Consider the following 22,413-nt stretch of genomic DNA (forward strand, 5'->3'; position numbering starts at 1 on the left):
ATTTGTACAGGAACAGAGTTCAGAGATACAGATTGTGTGGTGACTGTCCTGCTGGTTCATATTCAGATGGTTACATTCTGCAAATTACATAACAAAGTAAGTATTAATATTTCAAAACACTGACACTTCTTTAAATTAAATTTGTTGTTTTTTAATTTGCTTTGGTAGATGTTTTTCTCATAAGAGATATATTTGTAGCTCATCTTGAGTACTGTATCTCTCTCTAACAGCTGTGAATCTCTTGATAAAACAACAATCAGTGAAGGAACAGATACGACTGATGCTGAGTGCAGTGATAGACCACCTTCTTATTTACTGACACTGATTCTGTGTGTGTGTGGAGTGTGTTTGCTGTCATTTATTATCATAATTGTAATTATTGTAATGAAGAAAAATAAGCAAAATAGTGGCTTCAATCCAGTTGCAACCCAAGATTTGAGATTGTAATTATAGATTAAACCTGTATAAATGCCAGGAAAAAGTTGCACAGATCCCCAGCAGATCTTTTATTAATGATTCAGTCATGTTTCATGGACTTTTTTTTGGGACAAGCTGCACTGGGTACCAAAACATGTATTGACCCTTCCTAAAGAAGAAAGATGACTTGGACTGATGAATCTTCCAGACTTGTATTTAACTCTCATAATGGACGATTGTGGAGGTTGTTTCTTAGAAGTTAACAATTTAATTGTGATGGGCTCAGATGTTACTTCTGGAAAGGTCTGTTACAAAATCTGTGTAAAAACCTTTAATAAGAAGGTCTTGGATAAAATAATGGATACACCTTGGTGTAGTATGCTTCATCTGAAAGAGAGTGAAAAACCTGAGTGGAGAGTATTGTATGAGTCAGCATTATCTAAGAGAATTAGAGATGTTGCTATTACAGTGAACACTTTTGTTTCTTAACCTGGATGTTCATCAAAACTGTTCTTTTTGTTCATAAAAAGGAAACTGTCTTCCATGCATTTATGCAGTGTTCTAGACTGACACTAGGGTTGGGTATCGATTGGGTTTTTTAAAAATAAAAAAGAGCCACAAAACCCTATGGATAACATTAAATAAAATAAAATAAATCCATAGTATTCACACGCTCCTTGGATGCTCTCATTTGCCAAGTTGTGCTTCCCTTACTCTAAGGCTAATAAATGTATTTCATGATCTGGGTGATTATTTAATACAAAACCACACATGATGTTTCTGCTGTATCTCTGTCAATCTCTCTGATATTTATTTAAAATGAGTGCTGTCTGTCACTGTCTTTAATCAGTTCTGTGAATGACTGTATGGTCGTTCTTTATAAAGTAGCAACAATGTAATTTGTAAAGTACAGTACTGTGCAAAAGTCTTGGCCACGTTAGTATTTTCACACAGTACTGTGGTTTAAGTCAGTTATTTCTATTTTTGCTGTAGTTGTGTCATAGGAAATATCAGTTTACATTTCCAAACATTCATTTTGCCATTTAATTTTAATAATAATCTAGTGAGATTTTGAATGCACAAGCAGTCTGACAACAGCGGTGGCCACACAGAGATCTGATCTCACAGAGGTCATCAAATCTGTCTGTGATTACATGAAGAAACAGATGAAACTGAGACAGGAGAGACAAATCCAGAAGAAGAACTGTAGCAACGTCTTCAAGACATTTTAAGAAACCTGCCTCCAAAGTTACAGTACTGTGAGTAGTTTTAGGCACTTGTGTAAATATGCTGTAAACTAAGGATGCTTTCAAAAATATTGTCATAAATGGACTTTATTTATCAGTGAACTTCTATTAACTAAATCAAATCAATATTTGGTGTGACCAACCTTTGCATTTAAAACCGCTTTTGTCCAGGTACACTTGCACATTGTTTTTCAGGAAGGTTTCTTCAAGCGTCTTGGAGATACGACCACAGTTCTTCTTAATTTAGTTTGTCTCAGTTTCATGTTTCTGTTTGTTTTTGGTTGTAAGGGAAAGATTAATTTGTTCAGCTAAAGAACCCAGCATTATGTTAACAGTGGATACAGTTTGTTTTTCCGGGGCAGCAACGGTGTTTATTGTCGAGCGTTTTATAAACAAAACCCAGGTCGACGCTGAATTTGCACATGGTTTGATACTGAAAGATGGAGCGGTCCCAGCTGTAAAAGATCCCAGTCATGATTCAGAACTGCAGATAGTAAGTGAAACGGCATCAAATGTCTGCTTTGTTGGCATTCGGCGCTCAAGTGCTCGTCAATCTGTAGCTCCGCCCACGGCGCGCCTCCAGGAGCTCGGCTTTTTCCGGAGAGAATCGTAAAGCTGCATCTTTCTCTTATAAATATGATAAAACTAAAGACTTCTTGGAGATATAGGATGCAGTTCTACTCTATAGGTACTTAAGATTAACATGAGATTGGGTGAAACTGTATGTGTTATTCCCCCTTTAAGTGTCATGTAGGCTACTGTAGATCCTTTTGAACGTTCTCCTGAATACGTTTGTACAATTTCTTAACTGCTTCTCAAGTAAATAAAAATTAAAGTGACTGTGTGGAATGTCTGTTTAGAAATGCTGGTAATTCAACAGCCTTATTAAATCAATTATAGTAAAGGGGAATTATCCTGAAATGTTTCTAAAATGTTTATGTTCCAAGACAGATTGCCAGCAACAGCCACTTTAGGATGGTTTGTGGTTTGGTTTTAGTAACTCAGGAGTCCTCATAACTGAGTCTTCAAAGATTTTAGAAGCTGAATTTAGTGTTAAGATGCATTGTGAAATACTCTTTAAAAGTACTTAAATCATGACACGGCCATTATTGTTATGAATTTCACCTAAATCAGGAAGTTAGGAGCTACTATTAGCCTCAAGTGTTTTGTGAATAAGGACCTGATTCAGATTGCTAGATGATTAATCATATATTAATCATCTAGCAACTTCCATTGAGTAAATGTTTTAGGGAAGTATCGCCTGTGCTACTGAAATACACAGCATGTATGTTGTTAAAGAGGGAGCCACACTTCCTCTTTGAACTGTTGCCATCTTGGTCGACGCTACAGAGCACTGAGCACCAGAACGACCAGACACAGGAACAGTTTCTTCCCTCAGGCATCCATCTCATGAACACTTGATAATAACTGTGGAACACATTACACTATTTATATTTACAGACACATACACTTATTATCTAACACACATACCTAGTGTACACTTAAATTATTATTTTTTTTGCACATAATATACCTGTACATACATAACTGCTCGTAATATATCTGCCATACAATTGTCAATTGTATATTGTCATTCCTTACCTACTGATTTGTATTTTTTGTATTTTTTATTCTTTTATTGTGTGTTTTTTGTTCTGTCGCTGTCATTCTGTTGCACTGCGGAGCTTCTGTCACGGAAAACAAATTCCTCGTATGTGTAAACATACCTGGCAATAAAGCTCATTCTGATTCTGATTCTGATTCTGATTCTGATTAATTCTGCAAATGTTAGTTGCTAGATGATTATTATATGATATACTGTATAGCCATAATATATGATAACAGTTCCTTAACTTTCATTACACTGACTTTCATTGATTGATATGGCAAACACTCATACAAGTCCACCACATGAAAAACACAGGTGCCTGGTTTTGCTTTCTGCTTTCTCTTTTTAATAAATGCATTTAATGTCTATCTTTTTAATAAATGCATTTTGATGGCCTATCTTGTAAACTGCTTTGGATAAAAGTGCCTACTAAGTGCATGTGTTACCAGTCTTCATTTTATGAATGAAGCACATTTTAATCAGTCAATTAATAACACTGCAAGGCTGTGTGCTTGCAATGCAGTGTGAGCATGTGAATGCAAGAATGACATCATTTATTGTTCAACTTCTTTTACACAAAGTTAATTCAATTAACTTTATTAGGGAAAAAAATGACTCCTACAATAATATTATTTTCCTACATATTCTGAGTGATAAAATTACGAAAATAAACCATGAACTTTGTAAGGCTCATACTGTACATACAAGGCTTAAACATCTAACACATGGCACCTAGCAACAGGTTATCAGCTCCATTATATAAAAACAGTTCTATTCTGCACTCACAGCAGCCCCACTCTTTTTATTTATTATTTTACCGCAGCCCCACATACAAATGATAATGTTTACATTTTAATGACAAGTGAAATAAAATACTAGTTATTTATTAGTTAGTGTTTGGTTTTATGTTCAGCTTCATATTAAATATATCCATTGTCACCAGTGTCTCACTAGACATCAGCTGTGACTGTGAGGAGAATCACCTTGTTATTATCCATCTGATAGTTTGGGACAAAGGGCATTTCTTTTTCAGAGGTAATATGATTTTAGACTGGTTCTACTGGTTTGTGTTAGACTCTCATGAGCCTGTTTCATATACACAGTACACAGTTTACATCGTCAGCTTTGTTAACAGAGGTCTTCAAGACACCAACAGCTGAACAGAAAACAATACTCTAGTGTCTATAATTCAATCATTTTATAACGTCTCCTTCTTGAGTCATTATTTGATCAGAATGACAAGTTTTGTCTTGCACACACAAATTCGATTACATTGCTGTTAACTGAACTAATGACCGAATGCTTGGATTTGAAATTACATGTAGTGACAATAGTGCAAATGCTCCGCAAAAAAACTATGACACCAAGAATGTTTGTGTCACAGTGCTGGCCAGATAAACTGCTGGAATGAGTCTAAAACTGACCGAACCAGAAAAAATGAGAACATCTGTAAATCTTGAATCAGATCAGTGTGTGCATTATTCTATATACTGCATTTAAGTTTACATAATATTTAATCTGTTCTTGCACTCTGTTGTGGCTTCAACTGTATTAGAGTTACAGAGATATTATTTTGAGTTCAGACAGTTTAATAAGATGAATGTGTGAATGTATTTTATATTTGTAAATAAGGCTACGTTTTTTCTGAATTTGAACATTTTACAGTAATCACTTATAATAATCACTGTTATTACTGTATGATTGTAAGACTTGAGTTTTTTTGATGCCACAGCTCCTTAAATCCTCTTGCAAGGAACCATCTTCATAAAATATGACATATAAAGACTTATTTATACTGTAAAAAATAAATTGTAAAAATGTGGAAAAATATTACTTGGCTAATCATTACTTTTCATGAACTTGACACTGTTTTTATCCACCGTTAGATTTAATGCTCGATGTGTAAATGTGAAGAAACACTCTTAAATTGGGACTCTTCTGTTTTAGTAGGCCTCTGAATTTATAGATTACAAAATGTAGTAATACAATCAAATAAAATATATTTAGCACTAAATTCAAATTTAGAGATAAAAAATATAGCTGCAAGGAGCAAAGCACAACACAAGTAATACTAGTCCAGAGATGATGATGTAAATGATTTAGCTGTTGATCTTCAGCTTCACTCAAACTGATGAAAACATGAACAAACTCCTGATGTCTCACACTGAAAAACTGCTCCGGGTGTGTTCACAGTGTGTGTGTGTGTGTGTGTGTTCACTGCTGTGTGTGTGCACTTTGTATGGGTTAAAAGAATTGTGAGTATTGTTAGTATTGGTTGGCTGTATGTCACGTCACTTTCACTTTTTTTGTCTCACACTTGTCTCACACTGAAAAACAAATCAATAAATCAACTTACTGATTTTTATGTTGGTATGTAAATTGATTTGGTTTTAAGTTTTCTTATGTGGTAAATCAGTAGCTAAACTCGAGAGGTTGGACATCTGAATGTGAGAACTTGTCATATTAACATTTGTATTTGTAAGTTGAAATTTACACTCAGAGCTCTGATGTGAAAAGCTGAATCTTTCAATTTGCACACACACAGAAAATGATCAAACACCCGTGTTTTGAATTGGAAGTTGGTAGATTAATAGTCACAAATGTGTAAAAATGACATACACAAATGTTTACGACATATTTACTTTTGCACTTTACTTCAGTTTCGCTGCACAACGTCAAGTCGGCACTTACAACCTCTCAGATCGGCAGTACGAGTTCAAATCCTAGCGCTCTGACTTTTGCTACTCTTTTTACAGTATTCCTGTTGCAAAACTCACTTGTGCACTTGTATATGCAGATTTGAGAGAGCAGAGCCAGGGGCGGGGCTTTGGTGCGAATGAAGACATTTTATTGGTCGATGCCTGACCAATGAACAACGCCAGCCACCGCGACATGCCAAGAAAGAAATGTGTTTTATTTAATGCATATGTATCAGTTATTTGTAAAGCACTGCAAACTATTTTCACTGAATATCCTTAGACTTTACAGGATTTTAAGACACTAAATTCATCTTGTCATTCAGGTATTATCTGGTAGACAAATAATGCAACATCTTTCATATGTATATCGATTTTAAGACTATAGATTTATCTTGATTGCAACATAACTCTGTTGTTTTTATTATTTTTATGATTTGTAAAAATAATTTAAACTTCTTCATTGGATTAAATTCCTAATTTGCTTGTCAGTAATGAACCTTTTTAAATGCAACATAAAAAAAAGCTTATAAAAATCGAGTGTTTGATAATGTCTAAATGTACATTAAAAAGCAAAACCTAAAAAATAAGCAGTTATGACCAGCAATACTGTTTTGAACAACTAGAGTAGAGCTAAATACATCTATTTATTAAACATCAATAAGGCCATCTAGTGGTTTAAACAATGGCATTACATATGAATATTATCTTTCTGGACACCAAATGCCTCTAATTTGCCTCTTTGCACTGGAATTTAAAAACATTTTCTCTATTTTAACCCTAAATACTACACTTATTGTAATATAAATAATAAGCATATTAGAAATTGTTATATTTTAAATGGTCATTCATGGATCATAATTATTGCGCATATTATTTAGTATCATAATCTCTTCAAATTAACTAAACAGGACTGAGCTAAGTAAGAGCTATGTAAGAGCTATGTAGTACAGTTATTTTTATTGGTTAAAAGTTCCACTTAAGGTGTTTGATCACGTTTTGACTGCTAAGGAGTATGCGAATGCGAATATAATACTGTTTCATCTCCAGAATAAAATGCTAAGCGTAGTCAGTCAGCCATGCACAATCAATGTATATAGCTGCAAATATAGTGAAACCGCTGTCTGTCCTGATTAATCCCATTCAAAGAGATTGACCAGCGCGAGATGTTTAGTACTATTGACAGCTCCACATGACCGCGTGGCGGTGAGATCAAAGCATGTCACAACTGTTTCTCAGCTGCTCTGGTGCAGCGATATTACTATGTGATATGGTGTGGGTTATACATATGAAAGATGTTGCGTTATTTGTCTACTAGATAATACCTGAATGACAAAATGAATGCAGTGTCTTAAAATCATGTAAAAGCTTAGGATATACAAATAAGCCTAACTGATACATATGCATAAAATAAAACACAAATTTCTTTCTTGGCAAGTCGCGATGGCTGGCGTTGTTCATTGGTCAGGCATCGACCAATTAAATGTCTTCATCATTCGCACCAAAGCCCCGCCCCTGGCTCTGCGCTCTCACATCTGCATATACAAGTGCACAAGTGAGTTTTTGCAACAGGAATACTGTAAAAAGAGTAGCAAAAGTCAGAGCGCTAGGATTTGAACTCGTACTGCCGATCTGAGAGGGTTGTAAGTGCCGACTTGACGTTGTGCAGCGAAACTGAAGTAAAGTGCAAAAGTAAATATGTCGTAAACATTTGTGTATGTCATTTTACACATTTGTGACTATTAATCTACAACTTCCAATTCAAAACACGGGTGTTTGATCATTTGTCTGTGTGTGCAAATTGAAAGATTCAGCTTTTTCACATCAGAGCTCTGAGTGTAAATTTCAACTTACAAATACAAATGTTAATATGACAAGTTCTCACATTCAGATGTCCAACCTCTCGAGTTTAGCTACTGATTTACCTCCATATTTAAACTGGCAGATGAGTTTTGTTGTACCTTTTGGCTCCATCTTGTGGCCAGAATACGAAACTAACATACAGTTTGACTTGCACAGTGACTCTGATTTCCCTGAAACAACCCTGAAAATATTTGTATGAGATTAGATGCACTCTGCTTCCGTATCCAATTTAAAAAGTGATTTTTTGTTTACTTTTAGTGTTTCAGTCCATTTATCTTTCTTCAGTACTGTGGCATCAGTTACTCAAACTTGAATCTCTACTTTGTTTCTTTTTTGTTTTTACTCAGAAAATGACTCCCCAATACAATAACTCGTTACAGTTACTGACAATAAACAGGCAAATTCATAATTAAATGTTTTCATTTCATTTAAATTGTTTGGATGTAGGTTATCAAGAATATAAATGTGAGTATTGCCATGTGGGGATTTTACTGAGGTGATTATATGATTGATTGATTATGGCTATGCTGATGATTTATTATATTTTTCATCTGTGCTGTGCTGCCTCAGTTTGGTCAGTTATTTCTGTTGGCAAAGAAGGGACTTCAAGAATGAAACAAACTGAGATGTTCTGTGCTGCCTCAGTTTGGTCAGTTATTTCTGTTGGCAAAGAAGGGACTTCAAGAATGAAACAAACTGAGATGTTCTGGCTGAAGATTTCTCTAGCTTCACTTAGCTAGAGTAATATTACAATAAACAGAGGTTAGGCTCACTCTATTTAGTTTGGGCGAACAACATCCTGTTGACCTAAGCCCTTACAATCTAAGTACACTTGAACTAATACCAAGTGTTGGCCGGATCTCTAAAGATACAGTTGGTGTGCCCTATGCTCCATCTCAACCGAATTTTAGTCCGTTACTAACCTGACGCAGGAAATGCGGTAACAATTGTACTGATTAATCTACTAGAGTCAATAATTACAGAGTAAAACAGAATAGAATCAAATGTAACAATTTATTATCAGTCAGGTAAATATGTATTATGCCAATTACATCAAATCAATACAAGACATCAAATTCTCAAAGATGAATTTAAGAGTAAGTTGCATACCTGACTTTTAGTGAAATACACAGTCAAAGAAATAGCAGATATTCTGTGTGGACACACTTCATGCCATGGGCTCATTCCGGCTACAGAAGGCCTGATCCTCTTGCAACATTTCTTTAAGTAAACCATGTGGAATGCAGGTTCATAACTCTCCAAAAGGCCATTAAATGGTTCTACATCTCAAATCTAGACTGGATGAGACATGTTTTCAGAAAATACACACCAAACAATGTAAAAAGTAAGTTTGCCTACACTGAACCTGAAGGATACTTTAAAAATGTATAATGTATTGACATACAAGTAAAGAAAAAAAAATTTTAGCTGGGATTTTAGCTTATTCTCCCTCGTGTCATTCTATAAAGTTTTGTGTTTCTTCTGTGGGGTCTAAAACAATGCTGACTGACGGTAACATTATTTACAACATTTCTGTATGCCAATGAAGAAAGCAAGCCATATGGGTTTACAACGACATAATGGTGAGTATATGATGACAGCTTTATTTTTATTTTTGGGTGAATCATCTATTAACACGTACTGCCTTGATCCACGGAAGAGGTTTTTAAACAAACAGGCAACCACAGCGACAAAAAATATATAATGACAAATAAAAAAATTCACAATAGGCCTACATTGTGCTCAGTAATATAGTAATAAGGGTTTAGATCTTACCTAGTGTAGATTCACATGCTGTTGTCATTCTTGAAGAGGCGCCTGCAGACTGTAGTAAGAAGTGATGTTAAAATCCTTACATCTAACGTTACTAATCTGAATCCACTTATTTCGAGTTTCTGGAGAAGTGTGAAAAACCTTTGAGGAGCCTCACAAAACGGGACACAGCAATAGTTGTGTAAACCACTCACGGATGTTTGTGGAACTCTTCATTAAATACTTATATTACTGTGGTATACATAATTTGCAAAATGTATAAATATTATTTCATAATCATTGTTTATTGACAAAAGTTTGCGGCTGGTAATGCACTCACGCTATGGCAGAATACAGACCGGAACCTTTTATGCACCTTGAGATTTCACAGGAAATACGTAGAGTCTATTGCCCGTTTCTGCAGACCAACTGCCCCCTAGTGGTCGGGAGCATTTTCCGTTGTGTTGTGCACTACTGGGCCACCGTAGTATACAGTCTATGGTATAAATGGAGGTCGGAGCCAGCTCCAGATGGGTGGGACTTAAGCTCCAAGTGGGCTGTACAAACCTCCAGAGGCTTTTGATTGGTTTATTTAATGTCATGGTGGTAATGAAAAGTGGAGACACTGCAACAAGACCTGACAATTGTGATGTGACTGGTGACAGTTTATTTGCTCTGCATTTAACCCATCCAAGTGCACACACACAGCAGTGAGAAGTGAACACACCCCCAGAGCAGTGGGCAGCTATATATCCAGCGCCCGGGGAGCAACTGGGGGTTCAGTGCCTTGCTCAAGGGCACTTTAGTCATGGGTATTGAGGGTGGAAGAGAGCGCTGTTCATTCACACTCCCTCCCACCTACAACTCCTGCCAGCACCGAGACTTGAACCTGCGACCTTCTGGTTACAAGTCCAAATCTCTAACCTCATCCTGTTAAATTATCAAAAGCAATTGAGAAAGAGATAGGAGTAGTGAAAGCTGTAGCTTGTCTAAACAATGGAAAAATAATAATTAAATGTAAGGATGAAAAAGCAAAAAACAAAAAATTCTGAAAATGAAAACGTTGGCAGGAGGAAAGATATCATGCACAGAAATAGGTAATGGAATCAGAGGGGTTATTTCAGGAGTACCTCTTAATGTAAGTATGGATGATATTAAAGGAAATCTAAGTGGAGGCACAGTTATCTCTATTAGAAGACTGCAGATGTGGAAAGACAACAAAAGATGTGAGAGTATGAGTGTGATGATTCAGTTTGATGGGAGTAACTTGCCCACAAGAGTGAAGCTAGGATTTGTTAGCTTCTTGGTGCGAGAGTTCATACCTCCACCTCTGAGATGCTTTATATTGCAAATGTCTGTAAAGGGAAAATGCGGTGTGCAAAATGTGGGGGGGAACATGAATATGGCAAGTGTGAGGAGGGTGTAGTGATTAAATGCTGTAACTGTGGCGGTGGACATAGCGCAGCATACGCAGGATGTCCTGTACAACAAGAAGCCCCGCGAAGCACAAACAATAAAAACTTTTCAAAATTTAACATATGCAGAAGCTATGCGCAAGATAAAAGACAAAGGTAAAGCTGAACCAAAGGTAAATAATGTGCGATGAAATAGGTTGGAATCCTATTCTCAGAGAGAATTAAATCATGAGAGGAATGAGCCAGATCTGCATATCACAGTAAACAAAATTGACTTTGTGGCATTCATTTGTGCGGTGGTGAATGGTACCTCACAAGTGGAAAAGAAATCTGACAAATTAAGGATTATTGTAGGATGTGCTAATAAATTTCTCAAGTAACAGGAGTCTCAGCTGAGGAGGTGCATGGGATTTTGAAAGCGGAAGAAGGAAACTACTGCCATGGATATGACTCAGAGTAATAATCCTTAACTGTAAGATGTCTTTCCTACTACTACATTGGAATGCTAGGAGTTTAAGGAGTTTAATAGCAAATGTTCAAGTAAGTAGCAGGTAAGTGCACTTGGAGCGTACAAGAAGATAATTTTGGTAGTGATCACTGGCCTATAGTTTGTGAGATTCAGAGTGCAGTACAAAAGCAAAGTGTCAACCAGTGTGCAAGGTGGGGATTTAAACAGGCAAGGTGGGAGGAGTTTTATGTGCTGTGTGAAGAAAATTTCAAAAATATGAAGATAGAAGGGAATATTGAGGAGAGATATACAAAAGTAGTAAATGGAATTATTTTAGCAGCGAATCTATCTATACCATTAATAAGAGGAAATGGGAAAAGAAAGAAAATTGTTCCATGGTGGTCTGATGAATGCACAATGGCAATTAAAGAAAGGAATAAGGCATTCCGGGTCTTAAAAAGGTTAATAACTCAAGATACAGTAATAGATTATCAGAAAAAAAAAGGGCAGCTGCAAGAAGGGTAATTAAAAGTGCAAAGAGAAAAGCATGGCAGGAGTTCTGTAACACAATTGGGAGAGAGACTGGAATGCATGAAAATGAATGGTATTAATACTCATAAACAAATTCCTGTAAATTTAGGAAGATGGAAAGGTGGCCTGTACAGATAAAGAAAAGATAGTCCATAGTATTGAAAACTTGAGTGATAAGTTATTAAAAAGAAGACAAGAGTTAAATAAAATGTATGAGAATGTCTGCATGAAAAAACAAGAAGTTGATAGTAACATGGATGATAATTGTAATCTTTTTGAACTAAAAATTGCTATTAGCAATTCAAAGGATACAACACCAGGAAGAGATAGGATCAGCTATAGTATGTTAAAAAACTTGCCGGATGTAGCCATTAAGATAATATTGGATGTATATAATCAGATATGGAATGAAGGTACTTTACCCAAAGATTGGAAAAATGCAATAGTGATTCCAGTAGCAAAACCAGGTAAAGATGCAACAAAATCAAGTAGCTATAGGCCAATTGCTCTCACATCTACATTATGTAAGGTGATGGAAAAAAAATGATAGTAAGAAGATTAAATTATTTTTTTGGAGAAAAATTAGATTTTATCATCAGCTCAAAGTGGGTTTAGGAGGAAAAAGATCTACAATGGATGCTTTGCTATTATTTGAAAATGAGGTTAAAAAAAGCTTTAACAATGAAAAAATTTCTTGTTGCTGTTTTCTTTGATATTGAAAAAGGCATACACACTTTATGGAGAGAGGGACTATTAATTAAGCTACATAAAATCAGATGTAGGGGGGAGGATATACAACTGGATATTGGATTTCTTGTTTAAGCGTACATTTCAGGTTAGAATAGAAGAAATGTCAACACTGCATGATATTCTGAATGGGACTCCACAAGGAAGTGTAATTAGTCCAATTTTATTTAATATAATGATTAATGATATTTATGAAAGAGTTAAACCAAGTATGGGGGAAGGCACTATATGCAGATGATGGTGCAGTGTGGAAAAGAGGTAGGAACTTAGGGAATGTAGTCAAAGGAATAAAAGAATAAATAAATGAAGTTGAAAGATGGTCAGTGGAATGGGGACTGAAGTTTTCAGTATTAAAGACCCAATATATGGTTTTTTTACAAAGAAAAGGAAAGTGGAACAAATTACTTTGAAATTATATGGTCAATTATTAGAAAGAGTTACAGAATTTAAATACCTTGGGTTAATATTTGATAGAAAATTAATATGGAATGGACATATTAAGAAAATTGAGAATAAGTGTAAAGGAGTAATAAATTGCATGACTTCAATAGCCAAATATGAGTGGGGAGCAAGGAAAAGCATACTACTAAATGTATATCAAGCCTTAATACGGTCAAGTTTAGATTACGGATGTGTAGTGTATGGTGCTGCAGCAAAATCAGAGCTAAAGACGTTGGATAACGTACAGGCTAGGGCACTTAGAATTTGCTGTGGAGCACTAAGATCAACCCCTCTAGATGCCATTAGGGTTGAAATGGGAGAGATGCCACTAGACTTAAGAAGGAAAAAAGCTTACAATGATGTACTGGGTTAATTTGCAGGGTTGCAATAAGAGTCATCACACATGAGAAATTTTAAATGACTGTTGGGAATATAAAAAGAATGATGGGAATAGTTTTGGATGGAAGTATAAACAATGGGTTAAGGAATGTGGTCTGGAAAATGTAGATATTTGTTCCAATATGCCATTAAAAGGGGTATCGGTGTGGAATATTCCTGAACCTAATGTTAAAATGAGATTGCATGAGGATCGGGAGAAAGCAGAAGATAGATATCCTAATAGTTTTATTGGCACAAAAAATCTGACTGTTTACTTTTATTCTTGTTTTAATATTTTTTTATATTGTTTTATATTCCCATTTGATTAATGTTTTTGTGTAGGAGTGTTTATTCTTTGATTTGTTATTGGATAAGTTGAAGGTTGAGTGATAAAATGTCTGTATATTTCAACAGAACTAACTGCTATAATAGTAGGATTGCAGTGGTTAGAGGAGACTAAACCAAATAGGATGCCAACTGTAATTTGCTCAGATTCTGCATCAGCACTTAATAGTATATTGTCAACAAAAACTGACAGAGAAGATCTGCTAGTAGAAATTTATACATTATTATATAGGTTGAACATAGAGGGTGTAATTGTATACTTTTGTTGGGTGCCGGCACATATTGGGATAGTAGGAAACGAAATAGCGGATAAGTTAGCAAAAGAAGCGTTAAGGAAACACTTGATAGATATTAAGATACCTTTAGGAAGAAATTAAGTTAGATTAATAATTAATAGAGAAATAACAAAAATATGGCAACAAAGATGGGGAAAGTAGCAGTACAGGTAGGTGGTATTATAGTATTGTTAAGTCAGTAGGGAAAAAAGAATCGTGCTAGGGAAGACATAGAAAAGAAGAAGTAATGATTTCTAGACTAAGGATGGGGCATACAGGATTAAACTCAACACTGGCATTAATGGGGAAAACATGGAAATGGTATGTGTGATGAATGTGGTGTGGTTGAAACAGTAGAACATGTGATTTTTAAGTGTAGTAAATATGAAGAACAGCGTAGTGAGCTTTTTAAAAATATAAAGAACAGTATAATATAGAGAAGTGAACGGCCATAAAACGGAAGGAAGAAGAAGAAGAAGGCCTCCGAGCGCTGTGGAAAAGAGGGTGTAATGTAAAGTATGTCAGAATGACGTTAAGGTAGAAAACTGGGCAAATGAATGGGGCTTTCGTTTTTCAGTAGATAAAACTCAGGTAATTTGTTTTGCAAAAAGGAAAAGTAACCCTACCATTAGCATTAAATTGTATGGACAAGAAGTGAAGCAGACAGCAGTTGTGAGGTTTCTAGGTATATGGATGGATTTGAAATTGAATTTTAGTATACATATACAGAAACTGGTTGACAAATGCAAAAAAGCATTAAATATTATGAGGGTGTTTAGCCAGGAGTTGATTGGGGAGCATGTCGCCAGTCCCTTAAAAGAATATATTGTGCTCTAATAAGATCGGCAATAGATTGTGGCAGTATGGTACATTGCACTGCATCCAAAACACAACTCGTAAAACTAGAGTCAATTCAGTCACAAGCTATGCAAATTTGTTGTGTAGCGTTTAGATCCTCCCCAGTATCAGCCGTGCAAGTAGAGATGGGTTTAATGCCTCAAGTAATTCATAGGCTCAAGTTAAAGATGAGGTATTTCATAAGCATAAAGGGACACTCGGACAGTCACCCAGTTAAAAATGGTGTTGGAGGACTGTTGGGAATATGGACATAAAAAGTTATCAAGTTTTGGATGGAAGGCCAGTGAGGAAGCCCGGGAGAATAGGATTAAGGGATTTCAATGTTGCCCCTACTGTGGCTAGGTCAGCAATTCCTCCTTGGCTTTTCCCAATGCCTTTGATTGATAGCCAATTGCTTAAAGAAAAAAGCATAACGATACAAATGGATTAGAAAATGTAGGTATACACCAATACATAGATCAAACTTATTATAGTGCAGTGCAAATATATACTGATGGTTCAAAAGACCCAGAATTTGGGAAAACAGCAGTAGCGGTATATATTCCACTTTTTAACATTAGAATGTCAAAAAGAACTTCAGATCATATATCGGTATTCACTGCAGAAATAATAGCAACTTCAGTGGATAGAAGAAATACAACCAACAAAGTGCAGTGATTTGTACAGATTCTCTATCAGCTCTAAATAGCTTGGAAAGTGGAACATCATCAGCAAGGCAAGACATGATAAACGAAGTAATGCAGAGTCTATACAGAACAAGACAGTATGGAATTCTGGTAAATCTTGTATGGGTTCCTTCGCATATGGGTGTGAAAGGAAATGAGGAGGCTGACAATCTTGCTAAACAGGCATTAAATCATTCACAAATTGACGTTGAAGTGGCATTAAGTAAAACAGAAATTAAAGTGATAATAGCGAAACAAATACAGGAAATTTGGCAGAAGGAATGGAATGAAGGAACAAAAGGTAGACATTTTTACTGCATTCAAGAAAATGTTGGTTCAGAGAGAAGAAGATTCGGAAACAGGAAAGAGGACGTTTTAGTCACAAGAATGCGTATTGGACATTGTTTATTAAATCAATGCTTACAAAGAATTGGTAAACATGAGAATGGAAATTGTGATAAATGTGGGTTAGCTGAAACTGTAGAACATGTGCTTATAGAATGCGAAGCTTATGAAAGAGAGCGGTCCCAGCTAAGACACGCTTTAAGAAATATAGAAACCAATGAGCTGACACTTCAGGTTCTCCTTGGAGAAGGTGCCAAACAATCAAGAATTTATCATGAGTTATTTATATTTTTAAAAGGAACAGGATTATTTAATAGGATGTAAAACTCCCTTCTGTGTAAACTCTGTAAACTCTTTTTGAAAGTGCAGATGTAGCTTAAACTTCCTTTCCAATATGCGCTTCACACTCCATTTCAGTAGGTGGCGGGAATGCACCTTTTAAGTTGGTTTGCCAACCGCCATAAAATCCTAGAAGAAGAAGAAGAAGAAGATGTGGTTTTCAAACTGCATTTAAATCCTAGAAGAAGAAGAAGAAGAAGAAGCCAAGCGTGTACATCTGCAGACTGCAAGAGAGGGACGTAACTTGAAGTTGTCAAGATAACTTCACACAGAACAGATGTCAAAATGATAAATTGTTGGCCAAATGTCCGCCTGTTGTGAGAGAGAATGGTGAGAATATATTTTTCCAGGAATAATTGTTTAAATTGAAGTGTTTAAGTCTTTTTCATATAGTGGTATTGTTTTTTGAGTTAATAATCTATTAAAACTAAGGTGTTGTAAGCAACGCAAAAGGTGTAAAGAGACGCTATCCCCCGGTTTCACAGACAAGACTAACTGAACTATGGCCTGATCCTGGCTTAATCTAAACCCTGTCTGTGACTACATAATACAGCATATTTGAGATTGTGCTGTAAAAACACGTTTTATAATGCATAACTAACAGGGGAGCTCCATTAAGTACACGACTCAAAAGTGGATTTACATAAACCATATATACATCTTGAAGACGATTACTAAATGTCTATTTATCATCTGACAGGATAATCTTTGATAAGTATTGCAGATGAGCTCATCTAACAGACATGAAACAGGCATCTGAGTGATGTCTGTGTGTGTGTGTTATAATGTAGAATTCACTGTCCACACTGCTTTAGATCATGTAAACAAACAAATCTAAGTAAAGTAACTAAACATAAGTTATCTATTTTATTTGTCCATTTGTAATATTGATAATTTAAGGAACATTTGTGTTGGATAAAAAGCGAGTTACATCAGCAACTAACTCAACCTGTAAATGTAGTATATCACAGATAAATCCCAGAGGAGACTGACTCTTGTCTGGATGTGACAGGGACAGATGAGACACACGTGTGTTTATCTGCTGAAGAGTGACTGATGAGGAAATGCTGACATCAAAGGATTTGTGTAAGTACACTACAGAAATTAATAAAACATATTAAATCTTAAGTTATAGTTTATTTTAATTAGTGTAATTGTAAACAACTATTACAGCACTTTTCTTATTCTTGATTTCTGTGCATTTGCTGCAGATCTTTTGTGGTTGAGCAGGTAGGAAAAACCTGACACAAAATGATAAAGTAATGACTTTTTGTATTGTGTTTGTGTATTTTTGCAGGATCTGAAATGTCTGCAGACTGTTGTGTGCAGTGAGGTTGGAGAAGACCACAGCAGCTTCCTGTTGAGAAGAGCGAAATGGAGAAACACAGTGCAACAGCGGAACTGTCTCAGCTGTGTTCAGATGGCAGGAAGAATGTGGGTTCACCGTCTGTAAATACATGACTGTTAGAACAGTAAGTTTGAATGAAGCTTTGTTCATGTGTCGTTGACTTGTACATGTATGCATTTATTGTGATGCTAAATTTTATACATTCTTTTAATCATTTGTTTATGTTCTTGTTGTTGTCAATAAATAAAATAAATATTTTATTCATGTATTAATTGCTTGACTGAAAATGTATTTATTTACATCGACTGCATTTGTTCAGCTAGTGTATATTCATGTATAGCTATGTCACGACAAAAAATACATTTAGCTTCTTTTACTAAAATGTCATTTTGAGAAAGAAAAAAATTATATAATTATTGTTTGGCATTTCTAGTTATTCTTGCATGTAAGTGTTGGGGTGGGCAAAAGATGCAGTTTATTATGGGGTAATATTAATTTTCGAGTGGTAATACTTACATTTTTAGAGTATAAAATCAACAGTTTTCTCCAAAGGTGAGATCTTCGAGCAGCTGATCGATGTACCCTTTGTGCAGATATTGCAGAGTTGCTGAGGGAAACTGTACTGGACTGTTGAGTTAGTGATGCTGTGAGGTGGTAGTGCACGCACCTGTCCCTCTATTTTTATTATTATTGCCAAACAATAAATGATAGTTGTTGGTAGGATGTTTGTTTCAATGTATAATCTTAATGGTAATATAAAACAGTAAATACAAATTTCATGTGTTCATCATAGTATGAGATAATATACACGAAAAAAAAACAAAAAAATTTTTTTATGTGAATTTTGCACATAAAATAGTTGACAAAATATTCAAGAGATAATGATTTTGGTTTTTCGTAATAAAAAAAATGCTTTAAGGATAAAACTTGATCATATTAGTGGAGTTATAAATATAAAAACTTAAATTAACAGTATTGGCTATACGACAATCACAAAATAAAAAGGCAGCCATTTCTTCAACAAGACAACTACATGGGCAATTTTCTTCATTATCAAAATACTTACAAATATATTAATTAAATCTGTCACTCATATATTTTAAGTTTTTTGCGCTTGTTTAAACTTTGAATGAATGGAGGTCAATGGCGGTATACCCCTCAAAATCCACTTTTCTCAGGCTAGAATTTTTTGTCTAGTATTTTTGACATGTTGTATTCGAAAAGAGATGCAACGAAAATTACACATTGCTGGGGTGTTAGAGTTTTTTAGAGTCACTTATTGCATTTTTAAAAGTCTTTTAAAATGTCAATGACGTCATTACGGGTATACGTTCATTAGCAGAATGTCTAGGTGTTATGGGCACACACAACTCAACCTGTAAGAAAATCGAAAGGACATAAGTAATCGTTCATTCAACCTTTCGGACCTATAACCCATGTTGAACATGCAAAACCTACAATCAGATCTGAGATTTTTCTCAACGGCAATCGGGTGTGAAAGGGACACATTTAGCCGTCTAGCCCCCATAGACTCCCATTCATTTTGTACTCATGGCGATTGCCCCCAGTGGAACTCTGGTGGAACTGCAACCAAAATTCGGGTTTACAATAGGAATTGAATAGGGAGTGGGAGGGCTTCCGTAGACGGCTCTGCTATTGAGGTTTCGAACGCAACCGACAAAATTTCGTTTTGACATCTCGCGTGGTTCTGTACGTGATTTGGACAACTTCAGGTCATTACGCCACTCTCGCAGTCTGCAGACGAATCTTCTCAGAGCTCGGAGGTTCCGTGATGAGCAGTAAGTTTAATCTTGACTTTATGTGTTTAGGACAGGATGGTTATGAATATCTGCTGAAACATATATAAATTTACGTTGCCAATATGTATATGGCTGAAACTATTGCCTTAATAATGTCCGTGGTGTTTCAGCGATCTTTATGATTAATATTTTCATCTTGTGAAGCGCCCTGTGTGCCAGCATCCGCTGCTTAGCTCGCTGGGCAATATTTCACTTAAATTTTATCAGTCTTTATTTATTTTCACTTTCATGTTGATCTATTATGATTCTGTATAAATCCCTACAATTTGATATACTATTTTCATTAATAATGAGGATGTTGTATAATGTACCTTAAGTTGTTTCTTTTTCTTTAGTATTTGCTTATAAAGTATATTATATTATATTCTGTTTGTATGACATTTCGTTTACGTTTTATTTCTGTTTTATTGTTTATTTCAGAAAAACTACCTCCAATGCATAATCAGTAGTCTATGTGAATATATGGCAGGGAACTACACTTACTTTTTCCATGGAGTGGCACTTGTGCTACTAACTTTTTCAGTTACTGGCGCAAAAACATGATTTGGTCGCACCAAATGATTATTATATAATAATTATCTGGATAATAAGAACAATAATGAATGTGATTTGCATACAGTATGTGCTTTGTTTTACTTGCCGAGTCTTTTTAAAACCACATGCCTTTGTTCTAATATGGTTACAGTAAACACAGTGCATGCTGCCACTTGTAGCTGGGGTTAGAGGGGCCCTGGTGCAGGGTTGTACAGTGGGCCCTTGTTGTAAAAATGGTTTAATTTGTACTGTTATGTTCATTCATTTATTTATTTGTGCTATTTACAAAAGGTTACATTTAAGTTTGTTTTTGTTAATTTAAAATAATAGCACGCCCTTAGTTCTCAGTTGTAACTTTTAAAATTCACTACACAATCAAACCAAAAGTTGTATTCAGACACCCTTCAAACATTTCTCTACATTATCACAGTTTATTTGCTATAGTTAGAAATTGTTAATAACAATATGACAATAACTAAGAGTTAAACTGTGTCAGAACAAATTCCTCTTGATACTGTCGGATTAACTTGATGAAAAAAGATATGTAATGGAATCAACCAAAAATTCAGGCAACTGTCAGTATGACAATATTTACACAACTATCAATACTTTGGTGAACAGTTACCAAGCAAGCAATGCTTAATTTGGTCAGTCTGTGGTGTGAAAGGTGCATTAGCAATTAAAGAAAACGAAACATAACAGTAAGCAAAACATGGTCAGGTCCCTAATTTTTTTTTTTATAAATTTCATTGGTAGTCTACAGTATGAAGAATTTTTGGGTATAATATTTCACAGCTCACTGTATTTTGCCATACTCACTACATAAATGAACTAGTGCCCTGCACCCACTAGTAAAACAATATAATCAATTCTATCTGATTTTTGATTGATCTTTGGATAAATTCTTGTTAAACTAGAATTCAGTCAAGAGCAGTGAGTGATTTAACTTTCATTTTCATCAACATTTAAAGACTCTGACAGCAGAGCTAGTAAATTAATACCACGACTTAGGGGCCCTTGAGCAAGGCATCGCGAAACCCCACTGCTCCCCCGGGCGCCGCCCGAATAAAAATGGCTGGCCCACTGCTCCGGGTGTGTGTTCACAGTGTGTGTGTGTGTTCACTGCTATGTGTGTGTGCACTTCGGATGGGTTAATGCAGAGCACGAATTCTGAGTATGGGTCACCATACTTGGCTGAATGTCACGTCACTTTCACTTTAACTTAGGGCGCGGTCACCTTAAGAGACAAACGCATCCATTATAAATATACACATCCGATTTTTTTTTGCAAACTCTTTACTTTCACTTAAGACATAAACCACAGACTTTTTCGAACACACTTTCCACCGACGGGTATTTCGACATATTTTGTATGTATTTGTGTCGGTACATAAGCAAGAAGACTTTGAGACGCGTCTCTGCTTGCTCCCTGAACACCAAGACACCGCGATGCTGAATTGAAGCTCTTTCGCTTTTCGCTCTTTTTTTTCCCCTGTTTATTTAAACTGCGATTTGTATTTGTTCGTTAGGTGCAGGAGGATGCGAAACGTCCTGAAGGAGAGCTCGGTTCAGTGTTGCTGTTCGCGAGATGCGGCTCTCTCGTGCGCACCGAACACAGCGCGAGTAACCAGTGCTCAGTTCAGCTTTCCCGCATCGCGGGGGTGAAGCCAACTTATGTGAAATGCTCGGAGGCCGGTTATCAAACGTATTCTTAAAACTACAACCATTTCTGTGTTAATAAATGCTCATATTAAATCATAGGCATAACACATAAAGTAGGTAACAAAAAACCAATCAGTGATACATTTGCGGACCGCATAAAAATTTGGAGGTCGCAAGGGGCATTTCAAAAGGTCGCATCTGCGCCCCCTTTTGGTCGCCAGTGTCGTTTCCCTGTATGGGTGGTGAAAGAAAAATGACTCATAACTTTACCAATTAACTGATCAGCAATCGTGCTGCTGTGGGTTACCACCACGAGGTGCTCACTGACAACTTAATTCCGCTTGGAAATATTCCTGGCAGCAGAACACATAAGGTAACCTGTTAGACCACTCACTGACCCAGACCACAGATTCCACAAGACGGTCCTCATAATGAATGGTTGTCGCTCTAATTATTCTTGACAGTTCATATGAACAGCAGTTTTCTGAAAGTTTTCTGTTAGAGCAGTTTTGCGATGGTGTTTTTTGTCTTTAGATAATGATATGTAATTGATTTAGATGATTCGATTAGTTTGGATTTGGAATCACAACATTAACGTGAGATGAGTGAATATGCTAAGGGATGAAAATTAGACTCAAAATGATTAAATAGATGCAGGCAACATATCCATGTACTGCT

At 35.8% G+C, this 22,413-nt stretch overlaps 1 long non-coding RNA gene across 2 annotated transcripts in view; it reads left to right on the plus strand.

The window, feature by feature from the left end:
- The window catches only part of LOC122141198, a 68,154-nt gene that overhangs the window by 21,137 nt on the left and 24,604 nt on the right, over positions 1–22,413 (plus strand). The gene's annotated exons all lie outside the window — the stretch shown is intronic.

The sequence above is a fragment of the Cyprinus carpio genome, chromosome B21 (genome assembly GCF_018340385.1).
Source record: "Cyprinus carpio isolate SPL01 chromosome B21, ASM1834038v1, whole genome shotgun sequence".
Lineage (NCBI taxonomy): Eukaryota > Metazoa > Chordata > Actinopteri > Cypriniformes > Cyprinidae > Cyprinus > Cyprinus carpio.